The 8,142-nt window shown below is 52.8% G+C and overlaps 1 long non-coding RNA gene across 1 annotated transcript; it reads left to right on the top strand.

Annotated features, from left to right (window-relative positions):
- Nucleotides 1-436: 436 nt before the first annotated feature.
- On the top strand, nucleotides 437-7,678 carry LOC123081985 (uncharacterized). The gene is made up of 3 exons (XR_006438891.1): nucleotides 437-510; nucleotides 1,608-1,698; nucleotides 7,578-7,678. It is a non-coding gene; the product is annotated as an uncharacterized lncRNA (long non-coding RNA).
- Nucleotides 7,679-8,142: the final 464 nt, after the last annotated feature.

Below are 8,142 nucleotides of genomic sequence, written 5' to 3'. Positions count from 1 at the left end.
CAGGGCCCATTTATTCTTGGGCTCATTTCCAGCATTCGGTTACTTACGGCCCATTACTGGCCTTTTTTGCTAGCGAGCCAAATTCAGCCCATGGTTACAGTCGGCCCGTTTGTGGCCCATTAATCCGCTGGGCTATTTTCATAGCGTCATCAAATACGGCCGATTAACGACAACCTGTTATGGTCAGCCCATGAATGGAGGATTCCAACACTAGCCCGTTTATGACCCATAATGTGGTATGTTATTGGCCCATGTTTGGCCAATCGATCATACGGCCCGTAGAAGGCCCATTGATGCTAAGCCTCGTAGAAGGCCCGTTGTTTCTATGGCCCGTAGAAGGCCCATTGTTTCTACGGCCCGTAGGAGGCCCATGGTCACTGCAGTAAATATCTATGCATCGCCCAGATTGTTGGTGGAGTCCGGCAGATCGCGAGGGCATGGATCTCGTCGGTGGAGCGCTCGGTGGCGATGTCCGGCAGATCGCGAGGACCTGGATCTCGAGATTTGGAGGTGAGTTCTACGGGCTAAAATCTTTGTCAGCGTGTGATTGAATCATCCTTGTAGATCGACGTCTCTTTTCAGTTCATATAGGCTAGTTATTGGACTAAAATTGCGTCATGGAATCGATTGGATTCAATGCTATGCATCTGGCTCGTGTTGGATCAGTAGAGTTACAAGTTCATTCCTACATGTTAACATTGATCAGATCTCTCCCATGTAAAAACAGTGGGGTGTGTGGTGCGATCTGACCATCTGCCTATGTTGCCAAGTGCATGTTCTAGGAGAGATTTCTCCTTTCTACTTGACACAGCACGGCCAATTTTATCGTTCAGTTTCTGTTTTAGCGTCTCTAGAGTCCAGAGTATATATGGCCATCAGATATATGTTTCCTGAACAAAACTGGAATTTTCATTTGGACCAGAAAAAATCCTCATCAAGTATGCGTCATTTGGATTATGATAATAATTCTAACCATTGGTATGACCATATTTTGTAAGCTATGGCCTTCTGCTGTCCATCAATAGTAGTTAATTATGCCATCTATGTTTGATGAAAGACACAAGAAACAAAATCGTGGACACAATAGCATGTGCCTCATGTGGCCCTCTGTTCAGTTAGACGGCATGCTTTAGCTTAGAAATTTTTTCAGCGTAGTTGATAGTCTTATCTCATATTTTCAATTTTTCTACAACGTCTTAAGCTGAAGAATTTTTGATGCAAAGAGAGGTATATTTGTTCATCGGGAAACCTTTCTGAGGTTACTGTATCATTGTCTTCTAATCTTATAAGGATTAGTTCTTCCCAACAATGTGAGTTGTATCTGTTTCTAGGCTATCTTCTAATATGATTGTCGTGGTACCTCCTTTTTTCTGCAAATTATCTTACTGCCCATCAATCAAAATATAAAAATTAAAGGCCTAGCCACTATCCCTCAATCAGTGTAAGTACTAAGCATTAATTATCTTTTCCATTCTCCATAATTACTCCAAAAATGAGTGAAACTACACTCTAAAACATGTCTATATACATCTGTATGTAGTTCGTAGTAGAATCTCTAAAAATACTTATATTTAGGAAACGGAGGGAGTAATTATCTTGCTTGGCAGGAATCATCAACATTGCACCGCCAACCTAGAATAGCAGCAGCCAGTCAATAGAATTTGTTGCTTTAACAACTTCCGGAGGAGTTCCCTCTTGGTATGTTTTTATATATGTCTACTTTAGACTGTTATTATTTCATTAAATTACAAAGCAAGATGGTGTTTATCCTTACTCAAACATATTTGATACCTCCAAGATTTTTTGTTTCTTCCTCTAATAAGATATTACATTCTTTTGGGTGCATGGGTGCATTTTAAGAAGAACAATTGTTTTACTAAAATTTCTATTACATTTTTAGTTCATTATAGATGTCTTTCAAAAAAAATCTTGCAAACCACTTGATCTCCAAGCTTAGAGAAATGGGTTAAGGGAAGGGATCTGATGTATGTGGACAATTGCCTACAAAGTTTGTTTAACCTTTTTATTCTGTACTAAAGCTTTTGATAATTGAATTCAATTTATGGAATAAATTATTTAGTTTTATGATCCTGATATGTTTTCATAGTTACAACTTTAAAAACAATGTACACGAGCAAATTTATACCGATGAGAACACATAAATGCTATCTTTCAACAATTCCAACTGGATAATATAGAACAAGTATGCAAGAAGAAATCATATGTTTCCCAACATACCCTGGACTCATATTTTTTAATTGTTTGGCAAAATGACATGATTATATACACCATACTTATCTCTCTAGCATTCAATAATTACGCAACAAATTAAAGAAAGTACAAAGCAGTTTTGTTTATTGATTTCATTTGTAATATTGTGTGTTCCCCAATTAAATTTATATTTCCAATATACTTAGATAGTTAACAAATAGAGGAACTTCTTGGGAATGTTACGCGAATGTATCGTTATGTTATGACCGGTTTACAATAGAACCGGAGGAGGCCCGCTGGGCAGTAGATTAAATGCTTGGCCCACAAGTTATCTTAGGCTAGTCGTTTTCAGGTTATAAATATTAGATTGTAAGATACCTTTTGGAATTTAAGCAATAAAGATAGTTCTATCATATTGCCCGGCTCCAGAGGAGCCGGAAACCCTAGCCGTGCCGCCCTCTTCTTCCTCGCGACGGCACCAACGCGCCGGAGCCGCCGCCCTTGCCCCCAACCCTCGCTGTCCTGCCCGTATAACCTACGGAGTAGAGCCGGTAGGAACCCTAGTCCTACCAATTTGGTATCAGGTAACCGGGTTTCGACCATGTCTCCGCCAATTCCACCGCCGCCACCACCACCGCTGCCCGCCAACTCCTCCACCACCGCCGCTTCTACGCCGGGCGTCACGGCCTCGCTTTCGGCGGGCACCACGGCATCGCTCTCAGCGCCGGCCCTAACAGCACCCGGCACCACGCCGGGCCAAGGGCAGCCACCGGCCCCCGTCCAGCACTCGCCGCCGCCGTCACCTCCCCCGCAGCCGCAACAGTTCATGCCGGAGGCAACGGCGAGCATCCTCAACGACCTCGTCACCGCGGTTCAAGGGATCCGCCTCTACCTGGCAGGTCCATACGGGCCGCCTCCACCACTCCATCCAGCCATGGCCGCGGGTCAGCAGGCGCTTCCGTGGTACTCGGCACCGGGGGCCATCACCGGAGGCTACCCGGCGCTTCCCGCCCCAGCGGCCACACCGCCGCCTTGGCCGTAGTGGCTGCTGTAGATCGCACCGGCAGCCTCGCCACTCATCGCCACCACGGGGCCGCAGTGGCCCACCTGGACCGCGCCGGCCGCGTCGTCCTCCGACGCGCCCTACCTTCCAGCGGCCTCGGAGTAGGGTCCTCCACCGGCCCCGCCCAGCCCTAACCCGGGCAGGTCTTCACCGAGCGGGGTCCCAATACAGGAGGTCCGCTTTCCGCCGTCCCCATCGCCACCCCCCGGCTGGCTCAACGGGCCGCCATCGGCCTACCCGGAGGCCCGTCCACCGTCCGGTTTTCCGCTGCAGCCCGCGGTGTCGGGCGCCGCCGGGAACTACGCCGGGCCTTCCACCATGGACTGTCTGCCATCATCCTCCCTCCGTACCGCCGAGGTAGTGGGCCAGGGCACGCCACACCAGCAGCCGCCCCGGTTCGCCAAGATCGACTTCACCACGTACGACGGCTCCGACGACCCGCTTAACTGGCTCAACCAGTGTGACCAGTTCTTTTGTGGCCAGCGCACGCCCGCGTCGGAACGGACTTGGCTGGCATCCTACCACCTCCGCGGGGCCGCCTAGACATGGTATTACGCCCTCGAACAGGACGAGGGCAGCATGCCCCCGTGGGATCGTTTCCGAGAGTTGTGCCTTCTTTGTTTTGGGCCACCGGTACGCGAGAGCCGCTTGGCCGAGTTGGGCCGTATGCCGTTCACCTCCACGGTGCAGGACTTCGCCGATCGTTTCCAGGCCCTGGCGTGCCATGCACCCAGTGTGACGGCCTTACAGCGGGCGGAACTTTTCATCGGCGGCCTCCCCGACCACATCCGTGTGGACGTCGAGATGAAGGGGCCCCAAGACGTTCAGACGGTCATGTACTATGCCCAGGTGTTCGAGCAGCACGCCCAGGCGGTGACGCGTCCATCTGCGCCACGTGGGGGCCGACAGCTTTCCCAGCCATCTCCGGCAGCACCGGCGTCCTCTACAGCCGTTTCGGCAGCCGCCCCGGCACCGACGCGGCCATTCAGGCGCCTCACCCAGGCGGAACAGCTGGAACGCCGGCGACTAGGCTTGTGCTTCAACTGTGATGCGCCCTATGCACCAGGTCATGTCTGTCCTCGCCTCTTCTACTTGGAGACGACAGACGAGTCTGAGGAGGAGCCACTGGAGGATGGCCTCGGCGCCCCAGCCCTTGCGGAGCCTGCAGCGGCACCCGCGCTCGCCCTGGCCACTGCCCTTGTGGTGTCCCTACACGCGCTGGCCGGCATCCGTGATGAACGGATGATGCTCTTACCGGTCATGATCCAGGGCGAGCGCCTGGTGGCCCTAGTGGACACAGGGTCCACGCATAACTTCCTGCCGGAGACCACCACGCGGCGCCTTGCATTACAGCCAATCGGTGGTGAACAGTTGCGAGTCACTGTCGCTAATGATGACCGTCTCCGTTGCCACGGGCTCGCCCGCGACGTGCGCATCACTATTGGCGACGAGCACTTCACCATCACCTGCGCCGCCATCGACTTGGGCTGCTTCGACTTCATCCTCGGCGTCGACTTCTTGCGCACTCTTGGTCCTATTCTCTAGGATTTCGACACGCTGATGATGACCTTCTAGCGGTTAGGCCGCCGCATTCGGTGGGCCGGCATTGGGGGTGCCGCACCCACCCCTCCACTCCAGCTCGCCGCGACCACCGCCACGGCCGAGCACCCACTATTGGAGAGCCTCCTACAGCAGCATGACGACATCTTCACTGAGCCACAGGAGCTGCCGCCCGCCCGCGCGTACGATCACGTATAGATCTTCTGCCAGGCTCTGCACCGGTGGCGGTACGGCCTTACCACTATCTGCAGTTGCAGAAGGATGAGTTGGAGCGGCTGTGTGCACTCATGCTCGCGGCGGGCATCATCCGGCTATCCACTTCGCCGTTTACCGTGCCGGTGCTTCTCGTCCGCAAGTCAGACGGCACATGGCGTTTCTGCATCGACTACCGTGCCCTTAACGCTATCACACTCAAGGATAAGTTCCCTATTCCGGTGGTCGACGAGCTCTTCGATGAGCTCCATGGGGCGCGCTTCTTCACCAAACTCGACCTCCGGTCGGGGTACCACCAGGTGCGCTTGCACCCTGATGACATCGCCAAAACGGCGTTTCGGACTCATCACGGCCACTTCGAGTTCTTAGTGATGCCCTTTGGCCTCACCAACGCCCCGGCAACTTTCCAGCCTCTGATGAACAACGTCCTCCAACCCTACTTATGTCGGTTTGTGCTTGTTTTCTCCGTCGAGTATCGCCCGGGTCGTCTTAACACCGTGGCCGATGCCTTATCCCGCCGCGATGCCGACCTCGACTCCGTCACCGGCGACTTCGAGGGGCAGACACTCTGCATCCGCTCAGGGCCGACTTTCGGCCTCTTCGACGACATTCGCTGGGCCACCGCGACTGCCGCCGATGCGGTTCTCCTGCAGTAGCAGCTGGCGGCCGGCGACCTAGAGGAGCCATGGCGCCTGTCTGACGGCCTGCTGGTCCATGGGCGATGTGTCTTCGTTCCAGCTCATGATGATCTCCGTCACCAGGTCTTGCTGCTAGCCCACTCGGCTGGCCATGAGGGTGTGCAGAAAACCCTCCATCGTCTCCGTGCCGACTTCTACATTCCTGGTGATCGTGCCCTTGTTCGCGATTGGCTGTGCTCTTGTGTGACGTGTCAGCACAACAAGACGGAGACGCTATGGCCAGCTGGTCTTCTTCAACCCCTGGATGTGCCTTCTCATGTCTGGGCCGATATCTCCATGGACTTCATCGAGGGGCTTCCCAAGGTGGGAGGCAAGTCGGTCATTCTCACGATGGTCGACCGCTTTTCTAAATATGCTCACTTCATCGCGCTGGGGCATCCCTACACCGCCGCGTCCGTGGCTCGTGCCTTCTTCGACGGTATTGTCCGTCTGCACGGGTTTCCTGCTTCGATCGTTAGTGATCGCGACACGGTGTTCACAGGCCATGTCTGGCGCGATATCTTCAGGATGGCGGGCATTAAGCTCCGCTTCAGCACGGCCTTCCACCCCCAGACGGACGGCCAATCAGAGGTGGTTAACAAGGTGATCGCCATGTATTTACATTGTGTTACAGGTGATCGGCCTCGCGCTTGGGTGGATTGGCTCGCATGGGCGGAGTACTGCTACAACACCTCCTACCACTCTGCCCTGCGTGCGACACCATTTGAGGTGGTCTACGGGCGGCCACCTCCGCCGATCTTGCCGGTGGACCCGGCTACGGCGAGGACGGAGGCCGCGGGCGACCTTATTCGCACCCGTGACAAGATGCTTGCGGAGGTCCGTCAGCGTCTCCTTCAGGCTCAGCAGCTGGCGCAGCATTACTACAACAACCACCATCGCGAGGCGGAGTTCGCGGTGGGTGATTGGGTGTGGCTGCGTCTTCTCCACCGCTCTACGCAGTCACTCGACCCGCGCGTGAAGCGCAAGCTCGGGCCTCGCTACGCGGGACCCTTCGCCATCTTGGAGCGCATTGGGCAGGTGGCCTATCGCCTTCAGCTGCCGGCCGGCGCTCGCATCCACGATGTGTTTCATGTGGGGCTGCTCAAGCCTTTTCATGGAGAGCCTCCGGCGGCTCCACCAGCGCTTCCCCCGACCGTCAATGGACGTCTTCTTCCGGAGCCAGAGAAGGTGTTGAAGGCGCAACTTCGTTGCGGGGTATGGTTCATCTTGATCCAGTGGGCGGGTCTTCCGGTGGAGGAGGCTACTTGGGAGCCACGTGAGGATTTCCGCGACCACTATCCAGACTTTCAGCTCGAGGACGAGCTGTTTGTGCAGGCGGGGAGAGAAGTTATGACTGGTTTACAATAAAACCGGAGGAGGCCCGCTGGGTAGTATATTAAGGGCTTGGCCCACAAGTTATCTTAGGCTAGTCGTTTTCAGGTTATAAATATTAGATTGTAAGATACCTTTTGGAATTTAAGCAATAAAGATAGTTCTATCATATTGCCCGGCTTCAGAGGAGCCGGAAACCCTAGCCGCACCTTGCCCTAGCTGCGCTGCCCTCTTCTTCCTCGCGACGGCGCCAACACGCCGGAGCTTCCGCCCTCGCCCCCAACCCTCGCTGTCCTGCCCGTATAACCTACGGAGTAGAGCCGGTAGGAACCCTAGTCCTACCACGTTACCAAAACAAACTACCATCTTTTAAACATAGACTGCACTACATCCATGCTTCCAAAATTTCAAATGTTTTTGGTTCAGCAACAACTAATCATAACCAAAATCTTTTGTGCAGTAATGACCGATTGATGCTGCCAGTTGATAGGGTCGTTGATATTGTCTTCTCCTTTTTGCAGGTATGGTGACCAAGCAGGAGAGATAACACAGGACTACCTCCATGCCACCGAAACACTCTTCAACCACCGGAAACGCTCTTCAAGCAGGAGAGATAACACAGTACTACCACAACCCGGTCGGTGTTGTGCTCTTCAACCATTTGGAGATGGACTTCACCGTGAAGCCCGAAGACTACGTCGCGTAGATGATCGTCTAGGAGGATTCGGGTCCATTGGGGTTTGAACTCCGAGGCTTGGTAGATACATCTAGAGAAATGGTCTGGTTGTTTGCATCTGATGTTAAATGGGATCTCATGATCTCTTCGAGTTGAGATGTTCAATGTTGCATCCATGAACACTACAAGTGCTAATATTGTTCTTTGACCTTAGTCATTCGTTTATTTTGCATTGGACTTGTCTTGATTTCCATCCATGAATACTGCATCTATTTTTTTTAATTTCTGATTAGTTAGCAGTAGCGTTGGGGAAAAAAAGGTGTGCTACTATTACATAAATAGTAGTAGCGTTGGGAAAAATGGGTGCACTACTAGTACATAGATAGTAGTAGCGTAGGTGTGGATTAGTA

This window comes from Triticum aestivum, chromosome 4A, assembly GCF_018294505.1.
Source record: "Triticum aestivum cultivar Chinese Spring chromosome 4A, IWGSC CS RefSeq v2.1, whole genome shotgun sequence".
Taxonomy (NCBI): domain Eukaryota; kingdom Viridiplantae; phylum Streptophyta; class Magnoliopsida; order Poales; family Poaceae; genus Triticum; species Triticum aestivum.
Note: the sequence above shows the minus strand (reverse complement) of the source record. Positions and strands in the feature narration are given on the sequence as shown.